This window comes from Pagrus pagrus (assembly GCF_965226575.1).
Source record: "Pagrus pagrus genome assembly, chromosome: 1".
In the NCBI taxonomy this organism is placed as follows: Eukaryota; Metazoa; Chordata; class Actinopteri; order Spariformes; family Sparidae; genus Pagrus; species Pagrus pagrus.
The window spans coordinates 23,412,817-23,434,181 of NC_140185.1; positions in this window are offsets into that span (position 1 = coordinate 23,412,817).

The following is a 21,365-nucleotide window of genomic DNA, read 5'->3' on the forward strand; positions in this document are numbered from 1 at the left end:
TGGGTGTGTAAGTACGTTTCCTCATCATAATATTGGAGGAAATTAAAAAACACGAGTACGAGTTGGCATACTGATATTCTCACAATGACAAGAATTGGATGTCACATAATTTCCTTCAATCTAACTCTGACAAAACTGAAATTCTCGTTATTAATTGATTCTACACATCACATCCTCCATCATATTGGTCCACACCCTGCTTCTGTCACACCATACTGTCTGCGTTATATTTGATCCTCTCCTGATGTTCGACCACCGCCTCAATAAACTGGTTCAATCCAAAGAAACATTGCAAAAATCAGACCCTTACAATCAACTTCTGACTTAGAGTCAAACTGCTCTGGCACGACAAAATGCAGCAGCTAGGCTATTAACCAGGACTGATGGGAGATCCAGCATTACACCAACTTAGGCCTCTCTGCACTGTTTGCCAGTCAAGTTCAGAATTGATTTTAAAATTATTTTAATTGCTCACCAGGCGCTCTATGGCTTAGCCCCTGCTTATGTTTCTGAGCTTCTGACCCCTGACAGCACTGACTGGCCTCGTAGGTCATCCAACCAGAAGTTCTTTCATTATTCCAAGAGCTAATCTTAAAACCAAAGGCAACCACTCTTGCAGTGCAGTCACCCGGACCCGGGAACACTCTTCCCCTCCCATCAGATCAGATGAATCTGTGGACTGTTTTGAAAAATTTAAAACTTTCCTTTTACCATGTTGACCCTTTTATTTGAGTTTAAGCATGCTAAACAATTCACACTAAATAGAAGTCAGAGCTGAGGCTGATGGGAACGTCATTTGTTTTTTAACAAAAAAAAAAAAAACAATAACTAAACTTTGGACTAATGATGGTGTGAGATAAAAAGTTAAGGGATCACCAAGGTTATTACATTTAATCACGGGGAGGATATGAATGTCTGAATACCTACAAATAAATACATGCATACTGTACAATGCACATACTCCATCATATTCATCCGGCATTCATTTATTTGCACTACCTCTCTTGCTTCTTTACTCTTCTTGTACTGTTTACAACTGCCTTATCCAATGTTTACACCTACTTTCTTTTCACAACCGAGTGTACAGGTCCTCTCATTCACCAGTCTTTATTCTTTACCATTCTTGAGCTTAATGTTTAGTTTGTGGTGTCCTGGTTCCTAGCTGTATGTCTTTTCCTGTGTAGTACACCATAAATAATATAAAACCATCCCCATTTGCCAATAAAGCAGATCCTGATTCTCATTTGAGTTGAGTCATATTTCATGGCAGTTCATCCAGTGGCATTTTTTTGCTTTTTTTCCTCTCTTTGTCTGTTTTCCCACCCTTTTCCTTCGTACACCTGTGCCTTGATTTTGGTTTGCACAGAGTTGAGTTTTTTGCTGTTGGATTACTCTTGTTTTGTTGCCTGCCTTTTGTTGCTTGTGTTTTGTATTTTTGTATTTAATGTACTTTGGACTGTCAGCTTTCATTAAAGCTCACTTTTGGCTTTTAACCTGCCTGCCTTGGTGTTCTGAATTTTGGTTCTGTTTTTGCAAACTTCCTCTGAAAGTTGGTCTACATATCTGCAGAACAAGTAGCAGCCTTTGTCAGCCTGCAGGACTTTCAGATGCGGCTCAGTGACTTTTTGCCTAAGTCCTGGCCTCCTCTGTCTTTGTCTCTGACACCCACAGATATACTAATTTAATTAAGCTCTAAAGTGCCTTGTTCAGTAGCTGTACAGTAAAGCTTAGTCCCTGCTTCATAAACCTTATTCCTTAACTGCATAACTTTTCCCTCCTGTCCACTGACCAATATGAACTTAAACAACTGATCCACATGAGGGAATCTGTCATGCAGTGGAGCCACAGAACCAGGGTGTGATTAGCACAGACAGCAGGCAGGCACCCCAGAAGTTGAACCGGACTCCCATCTTAAGGCAACATTTTCTGTGTTGCACTTATAGCAGCGGTCCTCTTCTCCCATTTCTGATGGAACAAAGCAGCCAGAAGGTCTGTGTTTGAATCTTCATCATTTATTATAACCCTTATGGGCATAAGGCAGTAAGAGGTTAAGAATGCAGTACTGCCTGTTAAAGATGAAATCCATAATTTTTTTTTTTTTATAAATATGATCCTCATTTCATGCCATCTGCTGGTCGAGTTTTGTTAGATGTTAAGACTGGAGACTGGCACATGTACTGTGGTAAGATTTGTTGATGTGTTCCCTGAAATTCTCTCTCATTGCTGAGGGTAACAGCTTGCTAACTTTCTGGCAATAGCAAGAGAGTCTGTTCGAACCAGAGCATCACACAGAAATTATGTTTAAATTGCCAAATCTGTGTCATTAGATGGGGCATTAGTGTGTCATTTAACCATATTAGCAAATTTATATTCTATGAATGCATTTAATTTTTAAATGTATTCATTTTTCCTTGTGTAATACTTGTGTTCAGCCTGCACAGATAATCCTAAGAACAAAATAGTAGAATGATAAATTAATGTCGAAGCAAAACAACAGGGCACAGATTCTCAGCTACCACCTGACTTTTCTTTACATTCTTGTTTGGTCACTTAGGATGACCATGAACCTTCATCAACTTGTAGGCAACCAGTTGCTTTTTTACACATCCGACAGTTATGGAGCAACATTTTTCTTCATTTGGAGTTGTGTTTCTGGCCACCTGTAAAATACAAGTCAAATATTTACTCTCTTTCGGCTCCTTTTTGGTCTCTACCAACTCCTCCAGAAATATTTGTCTCTTCAGCTGCCAAATGTTGGCAGCTAGTCACCAACTGCGTCTGTCTGCCATTTGCTGCTGAGCATGTAGTAATTAGTGGATGTTTGGAGACAAAATAACAAAAAAAAAGTTGCAGCCAGAAAACCAAACAATGAGCTAAAACTCACTGTAGACCTAGAGAGAAATCTCCTGCATCACGCATTACCTTACATACAACTTAATTATCTTTTTAAATGATGTAATTTCAAATTGTATATAATAATTTATCTAAAATGTATGTATGATGCTGTCATATCTTATTAATAACAAAACTTTCACGAACGTTACGCTGGAGACCTAACCTATCTGTTGGGCCACAGATCAGAAAATTAAAGTTTGAGTTTACCTCAAATTGTGTTGTTGGATATGTTAGCAAAGCGTCACAGTACATAAAATAAGCACAGTAGAAACATCAGATGGGTCGGACCATCGTGTTTTACTACTGTATATATCTTTAAATCTTACAGTCGTGGCTGAAAATGGCAACACAATCAAGCATGCTTGATGATATGACGTATCTCCACAATTCAAAGGCCAGTTTTTTACCTGGAAGTAATTGTGGTTACTGCGATGCCATACCTTTTTATTATAAAAATATTGATCACAGTGTCTATATGGATAATGAAATTACCGTGAACAACATAAAAAAGAATGATACTGTTGTGCTCCAGTGTTTAGCGCTCTGCACATGTGCCTGTGAGATCATGATAAGACTTCAGCACACTAGTGTAGAATGAGCCGAACATATTGGGAACAACTGTGATGGTTAATGGTGTCATACACATTACGGAGGCAGCAACATAGGAGCCGTGAAGATGCAGCACCTGCCGTATGAATCAGTGGAGCAGAACAGCCTTAATAGAAGTATAATACGAGCCATGAGGAGCAGAGAGGGGAAGTTTTCCCCTTTGACTCGTCTCATACTGTATTAGATTCTCCCAGTGCCGGCAGATATCAACAAATCGTAGGCTACAGTATTATGTTACAAGAATAATTCATACTCTGAATAAAAGGAGAACATGGTGTGATATTGCTGTGTAATATCTGTGTGTGATGCAATGGCTGCTTTGGGGTTGCGAGGTGATAAAAGGCAATAATTATTCTTTAGCAACATTGCTGATTTTCTGCTCCAGGTGAATGATTGGCAATTATGTGTTAACCAGGTTTGATGGGCTTGTGTACACACTCATGCAGGTTAACATTTGGGTTTAATGATTAGAGATCACTAAATAAACTGTCATGCACAATTTTCACTCACACATTGTACATTCGTCTGACCTCCTATTGAACTAAGTTTGGTTACATGGATTCATTCTGAACATTTTGCAATGGAGAAAAAAACGTTTAACGCCGACGCTTACATCTTCCATCTTCTCGGCCTGGTTATTAATTTGTCTCATTCCCACAGATAAGTGGCCGCCAGCGTGACCTCGTGTTCAGACGTCTCCAGCCACACTGCAGATAAGTAAATCTTTCAAACACATAAAATATCAGCAGTGTCACATCTTTTGAATGAAGGAGAAATGGCTTTTTCCAACACTCAATACTCTAACAGGCACACAGGGACAAATTTGTGGCAAAAGAGTAAAACATACCAGTTCCTAAAGCAACAATACTCTCAAACTGGACTGGTAAATGAAACAGATAATGTGGCAGGATGAAGACATAATCTCTTCCTCAAGGAAAAGATGTAAAACTAACAAAGTCACAAACTGGATAAGTAATGTAACATTCCCTCGCAGTCCAGTCCAAGTCTGTCTATAGAGACAGATGGTGAATTTAAATATACTGTATGTCTGCGTCAAGTCTAACAGTAATGTTGTGCGTCATTCAAAATGTAGAGGTCATAACTGTGTGCTGTCTATCAGAAAATGACATCTGTTATGAACTAAATGCTATTATGGGACTTTTAGCTGAAGATAAATGGCAGAATGGATGTGTGAGATTTAGCATAAATCTGCCATAAACAATAAGGATATAATGTTTTTGTTAAGGTTAACTGAATGAATCATTCGGCACATTACGCATACATTTGCTACACATTGAACATAAGATAGGATGGTGTATTCACAGGGTTGTTATTTAGACAGGTTAAAGAAAGGTTGATTTATGTGGCTGTCTGAGCAAATATGTTAAAGTTTCACACTGGGGTATATTAATGAAACCCCTCCTTCTGCTGTATTGACCCTGAGATATCATTACGATGCGAGATCTTCCATGTTTATTGAACCCAAGTTGTATTTACAAGATCAAAAGCTAGTCATATTCAGGAGAGATGTTTTATTGATTGTTGATGTCATTTGAAGTCCCTGTCCTTTGAAATGTGCACCAGTGAGATAGATGTGTTTTCAGTTAAATGTTTGAATTTCTGTTACGACCCGGCTCAGAAGGTCGGAACAAAAAGAGAGACCACACAAAGGCAAACATTAACATATAATATTTTATTAAATCAAATTGAACCAAAATAGACAAAATCTAAAGCAAAGCTAAAGGAACACAACCAAACTAAAACCCTGTCGGTTGGGAGCAAGAGGGAGATATCCAGTCATCTTGTAGCACGAACGAGTTAAAAACACAAGTAATCACAGAGTGGGAGGCGTTGTCACAGTTTCACTGCGTAGATTGATATATGTGCAGAGTTTGACACTAGAAGGCTGATTTTACATTAATTGCTCAAAATAAAAAAGTTCTCTGCTCATTGGAAATCTGATTTTACGAGAAAAAAAACAACTCCCATCTGGTTTTCTGATTGGCTCTTCTAACAGATGCCATGTTTTGTATGTTTCCTGGTATTGGATTGAACTGTTGGTTATCTCTCTGGACTCAGGTGACAGTTTGTTTCAGTTCAGTTTTGATTAGTAATGTCAGTTGGGACTCTCTCTTTCCGATGTTGCATCAGCACACAGGGTGGCTTGCTAAACTCAAGTGTGTTACCTATTGATCAGAGATGTCTTTACAGGGACACCACTCCCTTTGTCTGAGGGGCTGTTCTTTGTAATCTTAATTGTAATCTGAAATTATCAGTCACATGTGTGACAGCCCATTAAACTGAGGCGAGGATTTAATTTTACTAAAGCGCCTCCCACTTTACTCATTGATTGTATTGTTGGGGAATGGCATTGATGACCTCTGTTCTTTTCTTATTGGAACAACAGGAAGAGTTATCAATGTTTGTCTTTCAGTATCTGAAATTCTCTGATAAATGTAATCTCGTGTACATACATCGCAAGACAACTACGGTACTTTTTACATAAAGAGGCATTTCAAAGCGTACATGTTGAAGAAATGCATGCAAAAAGAAAAATATAAATCTAAATAACAATAAAATGTGCTTTTAAAATTGTGAATTGTGAGTTGAATTTTAACAAATGCAAAATTAAATATGTGCCAATGTGATGGCAGCAGATTGCATAATTTTTAATTACTTATTTCAATTGATTATTTTAATTTACTACAATGTAGTTCTTATTTTCATTGTTTCAGCCACCATTTCCAGTGTTTACTGTAACATTGTACTCACTGGGAACACAGAAACATCTCTACAAACATGCACGTATGTAATGAATGAATTAAGCAGATGTTCTTAGACAGCTTTCACAGAGACAGTGAAGGTAACCAGCTATTGGAGGATTAGAGGTGACTAAGAATGTCATTATTACAACCCAGCCATTCTCTATCTCTCTCTATCTTTCTCCATCAATAATTCAATCGACCTAATCGATACCTTAAGCCACACTTCAACACACTCAATGATGAGCCTATAATTCATTCTGTATCTTTCAGTCCAGTTGCTTCAACCTGGTTTCAAATAGGTGACGTAGTATAAAGAGTGACACCAAGTAGTGCTGGGGTTGATGAATGGGTCACACAAGACTTTCACCCAGGAGACTGTTGCTGGTGCCCCATGTGAAAAGCTATGTTCAGACTGCCAGCCTAGATCTGTTGATTGGCATATCAAGATTGTATCCAGATTGATTTTAGGATGTCTGGACAGAAAAAAATGCAAATTGGATCCAGACCACATCTGGAAGTGGTTTGAAATGTGATTCAAATTGGATTTCTCCACATGTGTCTCAGTCCGGATGCTCTGGCAGCTCATATCAGATCTCAAAGTGTCTTTTGTGTCACTCGCAACCCAACAAACAACAACGACGAGTCTGTTTGGAGGAGAAGATGATGGGTCTATATTTATCAGGCTTTTTTGCCAGGAAGACGCATTATCAGCATACTTAGTGACCAACACCAGCCTCACTACCACAGCAGCCCATGCAAAAATGTTGGTGTTGTCTGGAAACAAAAATCCGATCTGATCATTTACAAATAATCACGGAGGTGTTTCAGATCTGATTTGAGAGAAACATCTGATTTGCCTACTGACTGAACGTAGTCTAAGACTAGGAGTCAACGTTGGCTTAATTTAACTCGCATGACGTCATCTTTTCCTAAACCTAACCAAAATGTGTCCGTTTTGTGTGGTGTTTATTTTGTTGTCATGACCACAGAGGTCACGTGACTGTTTGTCTGCTCTCCACAGAAGCTAAGGGGTAGGATATCCACATCACCTGCATGCAAAATTGGACCTGATATTTGTGCGCAGTTTGATGAAACCAGGTTTAATTTCTTTCATGGTTTAACAATGGAAGAAAAAAGACAGAGTGGGTGCTTTTATGTTGCTGTTGCCTAATTTACACCAGTGAGAGAAATTAACAGATAAAAAAAAACTCATGTGTTGCAACCCATTCTCTCTGTTTTTGAATAAGCCGACAAAGAGAGGCTCCAATTTACAGCCTCCAGTGGCTCACTGTCTCTGTAGGAGATAAATGGACTTAATTTTGTCCAGTGCTCAGCCTCCATGGCTCGATTGCCAAACCAACAAATGCAAGGCTCAAATTACAAGGAAACAGATAGTGATATCTGTTTTTTGTTAATGCCTGAAAGGAAAGAGGTTTCTGTTCCTGAAGTTCCTTTGAAGCAAACAGTCATATTAAGATCCAGAATGCCTCTAGCAATGTAATTCATTTGCTCAATAATTGACAGTCCACTCTATTGTATCACAACCCATATCGTAAGATATAAAGACATAAAGTGGAGTAGAGGAACTGCTTTGAATTACATGTAGGATTATCTATCCATCTTTCTATATCAGGTTTGTACAAAGCTCATTTACTGGTTTCAAAAAGACCAAGAAGGAGCGCTGCATTTGCCTGAAGTAGTGTGGAAATGTTAAAATACAAAGATTAGATGCCCTTCAGGACAGCTACAGAGGGAGAATAATCCAATGCCATAAATAGTTCAAAAGCCATCATTATTAACCTTGGTAGAAACCAATGCATTTCGACTTCAAAACTAATCTATTCATTAATCCATGGGTCAGTTAAAACTAATAACTTTACTACATCATGTATGTGATAAGAAAGCCAACCAGACATAGAAGGACATCCACAGCTGATTCATATTCTGTAGCTCACAAACGTCACACACAGACATGAACCGAAGATAATATCGAGGAATACGGGATAACCCTCAGGAGAAATTTGAGTCTGTCAGACCATTCTGACATGTTTAGGGATCAGTTAAATAAACAACCTGAATTTACCTGACTTAAAGTCCCCATGGCCTGGACTGTTGAGGTGTTGTGCTGATGAGACAGTTAATGTTGTTGGGCATATGCTTTTTGAAGGTAATTATCACGCAAAATATAGTTAAATGTACAAAAATCAGACAAACACATCACCAGAAAGTTTGAGTCTTCTTTATCCAGAGTTTGGCCGTATTTTTTTATGTAATTAAAGTGCAATGTGGCAGGAAAGACAGGAGACAGAATGATTTACAAGATCATTTACACAGTTAAACAATCCAGGAGTCTGTAACTAGGGTTGAGCAAGTACTCAGCTGAAACCAATATCCAATACAGATCATATACTTTTTATGAGTACAAGCATCATCTCAGTAAAATGTGTCAATACCCCTGATTAAGAAAAGTTGGGAGTTGACTGAAGTTTATTTATTCAAGGTTTTCTAACATAAAATAAATAGAGCAACTCCTGAACAACCCATTTCAGCCGTAAATTAACAACTCACAGTTAGTCTTGTCCATTTCTGGTTATAGCACCACCTCTGGCTCAATACCCACCCATTCCGGGTACGGTTCCAGATAAATTCCTAATCGCATCACTGATTCAGCCTCACTGAAAATTAGGATTACTATTTATCAATCTTGTTTAAACTGAGGAGCCAAAAACACATACAGTATAATAAAGGCGGGGAAAATGATCTCTGGTCAGTCTCATTTCAAGCCCATAGAGAGGAAAAGCTGATTAAAGACTGCACTTGATCTTGGTCATATTAGCGAAAAAGGTAATTGAGCATTTTACAGGCAGAGGTTCTTCATTGTTCAGCAGATTGTTTTTTGATTAAAAATATGACTGCATTCTCTTTGACTGGCAGGTTTTGTGTCAGTATAATCATCCTTTTGTCCTATTGCCACTTGTTAAACTTTTATAACAGAAACACAGGACATTGAATAAAAAGAAGAGAAAATGCCACAATACATGGTAAGATAAGGAAATTTACATGACACAGCAGCACCATGACAAGTTAAGAGGTAAGAAAACAAATTAAAAATGATTTTAATCAAATAATTGCAAAAGAAAATTAAAGAAAATTATAAAGAAGGCATTTCCATATAGCAATTGGTCTACCAGCTGTCAAAACCAAACTCAAACTGGTCAAGCTGGTTACCAGCCACCAGCTCATGCTGGATTTTCCAGCAGTGACACTATACAGACTATAGACTATACAGGTGACACGAGCAATAAAGTAATAATAATTATCAATAATAAAAATAATCATATGTATCCCATGGAACACGAACAGATAAAGCATATAATAAAATAATATAAATATATGATCATGAAACGATGTAGTATTGTTCATATTATAGTAGAATAAGTAATATAATGCCATATAAAAGATAATAGTGCTACAGATATTACTACAAACTTGCAACCACTTGAGGGGACAGATGATTTGATCAACCACAGTGTTGTAACATGAATGCAGAGGTGCCATGTTTAGTTAGCAACGTTAATGTCGCTAATGCCAGGTAGCTAACATTAGGGCAGTATATGCTGCTGGGCTCATACTGTAGGACTCAGCCATTCTCACATTTTTTTTCCACAAACTGGCAACCAGTTAGACACTTGATTGCTGACAAAACACAAACACCAAGTGATACCAACGGTGTTATACCATTGCCTCACAAACCTTGTTAGAAGCTGGACCCAACGGTCAGAATTCTTACACAGACATGAACAAAACATTAATTTTGGACCCATAAACATTTATATGGTTGATTCACAATCATAATGTTTTTAAGGAAAATAGATTCTTTAATTTTGCTTCTTTCTACAAGCTTTGTAGATGTAGCTATTATGTTTTTATGATTTGTCTACATAAAAAAGTTTCAATATGACCTATTGTTACCAGACTAATGCTGAGCGGGTCTGCACAGGGAACAATTCTTTACAGTAACAGTAACATATTAGACAAAATGCCATTTATTATCTCTGAAGTCGGACTTTGTAAAAGATTTGGCATGGAGTCTGGGACTGGTAGCCCACAACAAAGTAGATAATCCTGTCATGGCAATCTGCTTTTTGAGCCTGAAAAGGCAGAGTCTGGATAATGCAGTTAGTAGAGACGGACAGAGAAAGACTGAAAGACTGAGTGTTTAATGGATTTCCATTTATATGGATACACATGGATGTATTTCATGGTAAGCTCCCTTTGTCTGTTGTCAGTCATCTGATGAATGGCGGACAGGTGTTGTCAGCACTGCACTTTCCAAAACTACCAATCAGGACATCAGTTTGTGAGTCGAATGCTCCCAGCCAGACTGCTAGTAAAATTTATTTTGTGCTGTCCACAAGACAGAGCGGTCTGTCCTCACCAAGCACATCCATTGTGGTAATAATGCATTGCCAACATTTTCCCCTTAATGTCCCTGAGCGAAGTGTGAGGAGAACTTCAAACAAGACATTTGGTTTTAATGGCCACTGACGGTATCTGCCTCTAACTGCAAACCTATGACAGAGGTGCAATCTAACAGAACTGACAGAGTGGATAAATACATCTGTCACTATTTTTCTGTGGAACAGACCACATGATTGTGTCTCTATTAATCACAGATCCTCACTTTATCAAAGGCGATGATAACTGTTATTGCTGCCTCAAAGCGTTATAGAAGGACATTTGAAAGAAAAAGGTTTGGTGGGTAATAATGTGTAAGATCTCCTGTTGACTGAGAGATCGAGTTTCAAAGCCTTCAGACTATCCAGCCACAAAGTCTAAGCAACAATATGTAGAAAATGGTATTTTGTGCAAATGGGCGCCCCATCACCGCTGTCGTAAATACAACTCCTAGTTACAATAATACTACTCTGTTACAATTTTAAAGATGTAAATCTAATGTTACGTGCTAACTACGAACACAACTCAACACTTCATAACAATGTTATTTCTTGAAAACGTCCATTCAACATGCAAGCTCAGACAGTTTTGCAATGCAGAGACCAAAGTTTGCACATAACTCAGAACTGTAGCATGCAAAGCTATCGTAATCTGAACCAGAGACAGTAAGCTGCCAAGAAATGGCTAAAACATGTTACCAGTTAAGTTTCTGTCAAAATGAGCTGACTTGGCTTGGGATAAAAAAAATTAATAAAAAAAAGCAAGTTGACAACTTTGCTAACACAGTCAAACATCAAGTGCAACAATACAAGACAAAACTTAACAAGTGCAGCAGGCATTGCCTTCTCCATCTCTTTTTAAGTGATCTTATATTTCAGTATGTGTATGTTTAAATAGATTTGTACATAGGCTGTGAAAGCAGTTGTGTAGTTCCTGGAGAGTTCAAGCCAAGATATGAAGCATACATGATTTCTTCATGTTACGTGTGAGTGTTTTGCCAGTATGGATGGTTGAAACCCAAATCGAGGGATACAGTCCTTGAAAACATCAATGATTATATTCAAGAAACACTTCTCATGCCAGAGGGATTGATAATTTAGTGGCTATTGGTAAGACTAGTGGATCCACTTATACAGTGATGGTGGTTGGACAACTAAACATCCATTAAGAGGATACTTATCGAGGCAGCTGGGCCATCTATGGCCGGGTCAAGCTGCTAAGTATCTAGTCTTCATGTTTTTATTATAGTGAGTTTGAAGGTGTTCAAGAATGCAGAGACACACAAGAAAAAGTTGTGCTCGCTAAAAAACCCACAGATACATCCTGTTCATACTGTATGTGTCAAATGGGTTGTGTTTCAGTTGTAGAGGGCTCTGACGTGTGCGTCTGCAGATGGTATCATGTGCTGTCATTAACTGAAACCATAGAGGGAACATTTTTCCAGCATGCAACGGTTGCTGTGTGGCTCGTGTCCTTTCGATTTTTTGAAGGAGACCAGCCGAGTGCAGGAAATAGATTTTTACTTCATCATTTACTTGTGCAAATTTATGATACAGAAACCTGTAAAAAGATGTGCTGAATAAAAGGAGGTCAGATAATGGAGCTGTGATTTTTGTTTCTCTTTACTAATCACACTTTGATAAATTAAACTGGGTTGTAAATCAAGATGTTGCATGAGATGAAGTTGTTTGTTTATGTAATCCCTACAGTATGACTTTAATTAAACGGGGCCACTCCTTTCACTGGAAGTTGACCTTCTCTTTTTTTCAGCATGAACACTAATACAGATTTATAATGCTAACTATCTGGGGAGGAGTGGGTGACGCACAGTAACAGTTTATAGACCATTAAGAGCTTGATGATGGTTCTCCTGGTCCATTAAATGTTTGCCCATGTGTACGTGAAAAGAAAACGTCAAAGCTTCATCTGGGACTGACTGTCTGTTGTGATTGAATGCAGATTGTATGTACCACCCCACATTAGCACTCATCGTCACGTCATGCTCACTGTTTTACAAGTACAAAACGTCCTGATGGGAGTGAGGGGGTCCAAGTCCCATTTTAATTATAGATTAATCTGGCTGCAGAAAGAGAAGAGAATATACTTTGTGACAACAAGCAAGACTCAATTTCTCTTACCCAGGGTGGTGTGTATGCTATAAATTTTAATGTGCTGTTATTATCACTGCTTTGACTGCACAAACGCTGAGACGTGGTTATACACAGTGTTTTAATGGCCAATCTTAACTCTATTCTGTACACACACAGACACAAAGTTAGTTTTAAGAAGAATTGAGGCACGGAGAAAAACAGTCACCAGTCACACAGAGTTGGTGGACCAGCTGTTGGCAGGTGAGTTAAATCCCTACAAATCTGCTTTGGAGCACCTGGCAGAGATTGATATTGGTCCTGTTGTCCAGACTGTGTTTTAATTAGTATCCCCAAGAGATTACTACCCACCAATCATCAGCACATTGTATACTCAGCTGACTTTCTCCACTTGGGCTGTTCCAAATGTGAAAAATGCACAAAACTAAACTTTTCAATTTAAACGTTTCAGTCATGCTGGTGGCCCGGCACCATGTTGGGTGGTGAGTCCAACACCTTGGTCCCTACGGAAATATCTCAACAGCTTGGATTGCCATGAAATTTGATGCAGACATCCATGGTGCACAGAGGATGAATTCTGATGATGCTGGTTGTCCCCTGACTTCCTGTAATACCACTATACAGTAAAAGTTTCACTTCGTTCAGTACTTTAAAGCTGCTGCAACCATTATGTTCTTATCAAGATGAGTGCAAAATAGCACTGAAGGAGCTTTTTAAATGGCCTTGTTTTGCCGCTGTGACGCATTTGGTCTTCAAATGCAGCCTTCGAAGGATGCAGCCCCCGAATTGAGTCACAGCTCATGTCATGAAGACCTTTTCTGGCATCCCTGCCAACTTTATCCAGTCAGGACAGAGAACTCCATAAGGAGTTGGTCCTGTCTGCTCTGAGAACATGCAGAGACCAGGATCCTCCTGTTCTGGTACCTACACCGGCAATGGCAGATCAGGGAAAGCTACCAATTCCAGCGCCCCCAGCGACGGCGTATATTGCCATACAGGCCAAGAAAAACGTTTGAAAAACAGAGAGCTGCCTCGAGAAAAGGAAAGGAGTGGAGGGAGGGAATTGCTAACTGTAAAATGGACAGGAAGTTAGCTAAAACAACGACAATGTTTGCAGCTGCTTTAAATGCAAAAAGGAGGCGGGCAGCACTTTGCAGCACTTCTGTCCCTTGTGATATGGAGAGGGCAGAAAAGAGTGATGACTGGTATCAAAGAAAAAGTCATGGTCACAGTATGCCAAAGAAAATAAAGATTAAAGTGTTGGTACTGTTTACTGGTCAGTAACAGCCCACTTCAAGTGCTGGGCAGTCCACAAACCAAGAGTGTGACATCACGGTGGGTTTACACTTGCTTGAGCATAACCGTACTTTTTTTGTCATATCAGCGCAGGTGCTGAACTCACCGATGCTGTTCTTTTGCTTGGCAAGATGAGCCAACCAAGAGAAAAGAGAGGCTCAGATGTCCAGCTTATCAGTAACATTCTGCAGCACCTCAAGCTTGGATCCCGATGTGATCCAAGTATTTTACACTAGGGTTTCCCCTGTTTGTTGTGATAGGTACACCTCTTTATCAGCTGCCTAAAAAACTTCAAGTGGCACTCTCATGCCTTCAATCACTGCCTCTGTGCCGCGTTTCATTGAGGACAATTTATAGATCAAATTTCTGCTTACTCTGGACAATCAATCAGCAGCAGCAGTTGTGAGGGATTCCTCCTTATCTCAGTAAGCTGGGAGAGGGGAAAAGAAACAGTAAAACCAGTCAGTGCACTGAATTGCTGATAGAGTAGGTGTGAGATTTCTGCAGCTCGACACTTCCTGGATTAAGCCTCTGTGCTGTGGTACTTACTCCGTGACCGACTGCACGGATGAATGACAACTACCTTCACGAGCCCGTGACTTTCCCATTTCCCCCGCTGTTATTTAATTTTAATTTTCGGAGCTCTCATTTCCTTTTCATGGAATCAGGTACTTTGCGTGGATGTAATGAAACCTTATCCCGGAGAAGGACTTTGACGACAATATACGCACATCATCAAAGAGATGTGATTTTTAAGGTAATTGTACATCAGCCACAAAATGCTTAAAGGTGGGAATAAGAGTGTGACATAATAAGCATGTGATGAACTTAACGCTCAGCAAAATGACTTCCTACTTCCTTCCGATGATAAAACAGACCAACAGAATTACAAGCAGGTTTCCCACAACTAACAGGGTTGTGGACCTGCCTTCTCCACACTCAGTCAACTTTAAAAGCAACTTTAAAAGAGATATATAAGATGTGTTATTTGGCAGTCAAGAACTGTATCGGTCTAGTTCTTGATTCTTCCGATACTTACTGGTCTGAACAATAATGCTGTGATTAATGACATTGATTCTCCACAGGTCCACTGTGTGGTGAAGATCAGATGTGGCTCGAGCTCAATATGCCTTTTCCTGTCCGTCTCTGCTATCACCGTTGCCCAGCTTCATTGACCGCTTGGCAGATAAGGTGTCATTTTGAGTGGACAGACAGCCGATTCTTTGCAGGAGTGAGGGTGTTAAGCCACATTTATGCTCTGCTGTCCAAACAGACTATCTGATACAACTTTGCACGTTTGTCCTTGTTGTTTGTATTGAGCTGTTTGAGGCTACGAGCTCACTAAATCTGAGCAAACAGCTGAAGTCCAAACCAACAACAGGGATGAAAATGGACCGTGACTGACAAAAATAGCACTCTGCCTGAATGGTGTCTGTGCAGCAGCCACATTGAGGAAATATTCACAGTCGAGCCTGAGTCGGTAAAGTGTGTCACGCATCTTAAACCTGCAGGTCAAAGAGCGTGATGATGGTCTGTAAGCAGGTGACTAAGAGCTGGAACGCTGCTGATGCTCCAGGCTTCGTCACCAACCTGAACTCATGCAGAGCAGGTGTCCTCAAGGGTCTGAGTAGTCAATGACTTCCACAGTTCACTCCCTGAAAACAAACAAAAAGATGCTGCCAGGTAGTGTATGCATCATGCATTCGGCATAACACAGCTCTGTTACATGAGAATTGACATTTAGCTTTGAAAGATTGCCCTTTACATGGTCCCATTTTCTGTGCTGCAGACAGGAAATTACACAGTTCAATGGTATCATGTACTCACTTCACTTGAAAACAATATACTAGTTTATTAAATGATTATGTAACTGATACTGTGGCTCCAGTCATCATCATTGATTGGTTGCGTCGTGTTTAAAAGCCTTGTGTCAACGTATTTAATCAACACACACCTTTGTCAGTGAAAATCTTAAGTGTTGTCAGACCAAAACTGCCTGGCAGAAGAACAGTGTTATATAATCAATATATCTAATCAAAATCTGTCTTCAACATTAAAATTTTGAGTAGCAACAAAATTGTGCGCGCTGATTCTTAACTTCTTAAACTCCAGTTTTCTACTAACTGAAGTGAAAAATCATTTTCCTCACTGTATCACAGAGTCAGAAATACTGGATGTGCATATCTGTTGATCTAATAGTCAAACTGGCAATACACAAAGTTTTTTGCTTTAAAATATCATCATGAAGTAAATGTTGACACCATCTGTGTTTAGATTGGTTCCCTACAAACCTCACTTTCACGATGCTATTTTCGTCTTGACTGCCACCGGGCACGAAATCTCCCAGGAAAATGAAGGCTGACTGGTGATCCAATCAGGCTGGCAGCCTGGCACCATTTCTATCTGCTTTCAAGTCTCCATTCAAGACAAAAAATGAATTAACTCAAGTTTTGTGTTGTTGGCACTCTGAGGAAAAAACACAAAGTATCCAGTTGTCACCAGCAATAATACCAATTAGAAATGCTGAGGGGGGAAAGTTGTCTGTTTCCCGCTGAATTAAAGCTACGATGGTTATTTTAGAAGCATTTTTTGTTTTATATGTTGAAAATCTCTTAAAATCACAACAGCATTCAAGAAATCAAATGCTCTGACAAATATAAAGAAAAAAGGACATTGTGTTGTTTACTGTCATCATGATAATGTTAAGTGTTTTCTTACATTTGAGTGAGGTTTGAGTTAGTTGGATGTGGTTACCGGTGGCGTTGACGAGCTGCGTTACAAGTCCAAGAATGACTCACTGCAGCAGTGACAGATTGTCGTCCAGCAGCTAACCCAGTAGCACAGTGCAACCACAACTGTGCCAAATCACAAATGAGCCACTGTGGCTGTGACAGACATTCGTTCAGCAGGAGCACGAAGCAGTCAGTGTAGCGGTAACACACCCGTCTGGCAGCTAAGCTGGTAATGTTAGCACAAAGCACACATCCACAGCAGACAGCAGTAACTTCCACACCGTGAAGCCTTTTCAGACTGACGTACGTTCATGACAGCTATTTTTGTTCTTGTTCGTATGTGTTTGGCATTTAACAGAGTTGTTTTTCAGACTTTAAAAGCTAAGAGCGCTAGTGGACTCTAGCGAGCTCGCCATTCATACATATCTCCTAGCTAGCGAGACCCACAGCTGTCAGTGCAGTCAGGCAGTGCACGTTCACAGGTTTGGGAGGACTTGCTCTGGAAGGAGGCTCCAGAGGTCACTTACAACATTTTAGCTTGCTCTTGCTGGTTTCTAGCTATAAGGCAATAACAGGCTTACGCTAAGTTAATATTAAAATCAAACATAGCATGATATTCATTGGTGCACAGTACATCAAAAGAAAATCCCAAGGTCTTAAATGTGTCATTTTTAAACGTTTCCCCCCAAATCTTTATCGTATCTTGGGAATATTTGGGATCTTAAAATTTAAAAGTGTCAACTGGAACAATACAAGCTCATATTCATATTCATTCATTAATATAAGAAAAGCATACAAGCAAGACATTCACAGCGATGGATTACTGCATGTATCTCAAGCAAGTTTCATGTCTCTGCAAATTGGTTTAGTGTGGTAGTCTGCTGAAATGGATAATGGCTCTGTGGAAAGTAGGAAATCAATGTAAGGCTAAACCTTGGTAGATGGTCGCAGAGAGTATTGTAAAGAAATTGTTTAGCAGTAACACAAAGTGTACATTGTTTTTAGTTAAAGCTTAACTCAGCGATTGTTGTCCACATTGACTCAAATGTATTTCAAGATTTATGCTCTATAGATTTTACAGTGAGATAACAACAACCAGACAGACATAGCGCTTGCTTCTTGTACTGAGTATGCAGCAGAGTATGTTATTCATCTCTGCTGTGTCTTTTTTATTTTTTATTATTTGACAGGCAGGTTATTTGAGGTCAGGAAAGAGTCCCAGTGACAAAGCAGAAGCCAGCTGGGACAATGTTGACCCTCGGTCAGAAAGATCACCGGCATAAACACTCAGCGACCTGCTCTGAATAATAAAACCTCAAAGTGGAAAGTTTTCTTGAGACCAATACGTGTTCTGTAGTTGATATTTCCTGATGTGCATTGCTTATGATGAGGCACTTATGAGCATCAGAATGAACTCTGTGTTTGTTTGTTTGACATTACAACAGCTGCAAACCAAGTATGGATTTTTTTTTTTGTTTGACAAATCCCCAACAACAGCGCTGCACAACCGTAACATTGAGCAGTTTACTGGGGAATATTTGAGAATCATCATGTTTCGACTTCTTTCATTCATGTGTTACACTCCTTCCTTCCTCTCAATCTTCTACAAAGTCAAACTTTTCAATATAGAGATGTCAAAATCCGCCGAAATGTCATTTCTGTAAGTGAAGAAGCGGTACCTTGAAATGACTACCTTTGATCTTCAGTGAGTCGTAGTGAGGTTTACCATCCTGCCATCAAAGAGCCCTGCATGTGAAAAATGTTTGAGCTCATGGATATGTCGTCGGAAGGAAACAGATTATTCCCTCAGTAATGAGTAATATTTCTTCATGCATTTCATGTAGTAAAACGAATATAAAACTAGATCTTGAAGAAAAAAAGAATTACACTGTGTTATAATTCCCCTATTTATATGATCAGATGGTAGATTAGACTCTGTAAATGTTGAAGGAACACTCTGACATTTTGGGAAATTGTTTGGTGCAAAGTTAGATGATAGGTTTGAGATGAATTTTATCATATCTGTGCACTGAGCAGCATTACGATAACACATGTTTACAGTAGTTTAGTCATGCATTTAAATCTTTCTGCACGAATGTTGGTATTAGACTTGCTATTCCATAAACAGTTATACTGTGTTTTATTTGTTCTTGTAGGTTTTCTTTTTTAAATAACAATCACAAAGGAATAGCTGCCATTTAAAGCTGTCCACCACCAGGGTGAAAAGGTTGTCCTCGTGTGTTGTGATAAAAACGATTGGTGTCCTTCTGGACTATGAAGAGGAATAACCCAGATACTCACAAAGTTTGTGTAGCAAAACCAAAAGATTATTGGTTTAAAATTCAATCAGGCTGCTTTATTTTGGGGCTTCAGCGAAGGTTGGTCATTTTCTACCTTTTAGACAAGGGAAGTAAACAGAATGTTAAGACTTCACAAGGGTGAAATCAGTGATTGCTTAGCTAAATTCCTTGAAAACTCATTTAAAAAATCACATTAACATTTACAACAAAAAAAAAATATATATTTGTACCATTAGAACAGTCCCAATGTGTTTGTTTAAACAATGTCTGTAATAATAGCAGGGCCGAGAGGATGTAGAGGTTTAGACAGCAGAGATATAACAGTAAAGGGAGCGTTAGAGAGCATTATGGATATGGATGAAACCATGTTTCATTGATGTGAGTACCCACAGTGCCACGATTATTGATTTTTAAAGGAGCTGTGAAACAAACCATCCAGGAAAACTTGAGAAAAGGTGAACCCTAGAGAGCAGCTTTGTTTTGTTTTCAACCTCTACCCTATTTTCCTACCTTTTTGTGTTTTGTTTGTGACTAATGATGACAACATTTTTTGAAATTGGTCCAGTATTGAGCATGAGAACTGCAGCTGCTAAACAGGCTGCAATATAATCCATCCAGGCGATTCTGCACCATCAACATATGTCCATAAAAGTGCTTGTTTTAACCTCATATATGCTCAGGTTGTTGTAAGTGTCTAACAACATTATGAAAAAGAACCTATAGAAAAATGTTTTCCTTACCTTTCTCTCGATTTCTCTTACTCAAGTTTCCTCCATATGAGTGAAACTTGGTTAGACATCATAACAAAGAGACCAGATCAATGGAAGGGTAAAGACAAAAATTGTATTTCTGCTCAGGGTCCTTTCTATAAAGTTATCAGACACTTTTAATAACCATCTGACCCCAACAGTGGAAAAAACAAGAACTTTTGGTTAACAAACGTACATTGACGTGTACAATCAAGCTGAAGGTTTATTGTGCAACGCGGTTCACAAGCCGACGAGAGTGGTCTCTTTCAATACAAGGCCAGTCTTAAAAATTGCTGTCGTTATCCGTCAGAGACACAAAAACATGTGATAATAGGGTCCAGGTTGAAAAATACCAAAGTTACACTCAAATTGAGTCTAAACATTGTAAAAAATATGTCTGGAACTCATTTTTCTTTCAGGTTGTGTATACTGCAACCTCTCTGAAAGCACCCAGCTTTCATCAGTGACATACCACTGCAGAAAGCGACCTCAGAAATAATTATTAGAGACCGAGTCACACGGCCAAGCATGGAAGATATGACTTACGAGGCTGATAGCCAGAGGTCCTTGGGTGCCATCAAGTTGGGCAGGAAGCTCAAGGACGGTGGATAAAAAAAAAAAAACGAAAACTGAAAGGGGTAAAAGGCTAAAACTCCAAAGGACTGAGAGGCAGAGCACCTGTGAGGAGTAGAAGGCACTACAGTTTGTAACCAAGCAAGAGGGGCAGGAGAGAGAAATACAGTCTGTCCACAAAAGGATGTATGATTCGAAAAATGAGCACCAGAAAGAGAGCTAGACTAGGCAGGAGTGAGACAGACGGTCAAGTCTCTGGAGGGCGGTGGAGACACTTAAACATGGTCTGGCGGACATAGAATATAAACTCCAGGAGAACGCAGGCCTGAGAGACAGAGATGGTAATGAGAAAAAGTGGGAACACAAGAGAGGTTTGAAATTTAAGTGTATTCGCAAATGAGGAGCTGGGGACTCTCAGGGAGGAATCTCAAGGAAGAATTCATAAAGCTGACAGAGCCTTGCAACAATTATACGCTGTATAACGTGGATGTTGGCATTGAGCTCGCAGGTGATGAAAACACAAAAGACCCTGAAAGTTTCATATTATGAAAGCAATCAGAAGTTCGAAACGAAAAGTTTAAGCCAGAATAAAGAACTTGAGAGGAAGATGAAATCACATGAAGAAAGCTTGTCGTACAGTAAGACTTGGTGCTGTTAAGTCGTTGGCGAAAAGGGAAGCCCTCCATCAACAAATGAAGGAGAAGATTTGAATCGCCGTGATGAGAAGAGGGTCTTTGACAAAGAACTGGATGAAAGATGTAACTCCTGAAAAGCTCAAAAAATTCAACTCTCATATCCCAAAAAGTTGTTTAAAACGTAGAACAGACAAAGGAACTCTGTTTTAGTACAATTAGGTTAAATACATACAGGACTGTCGTAA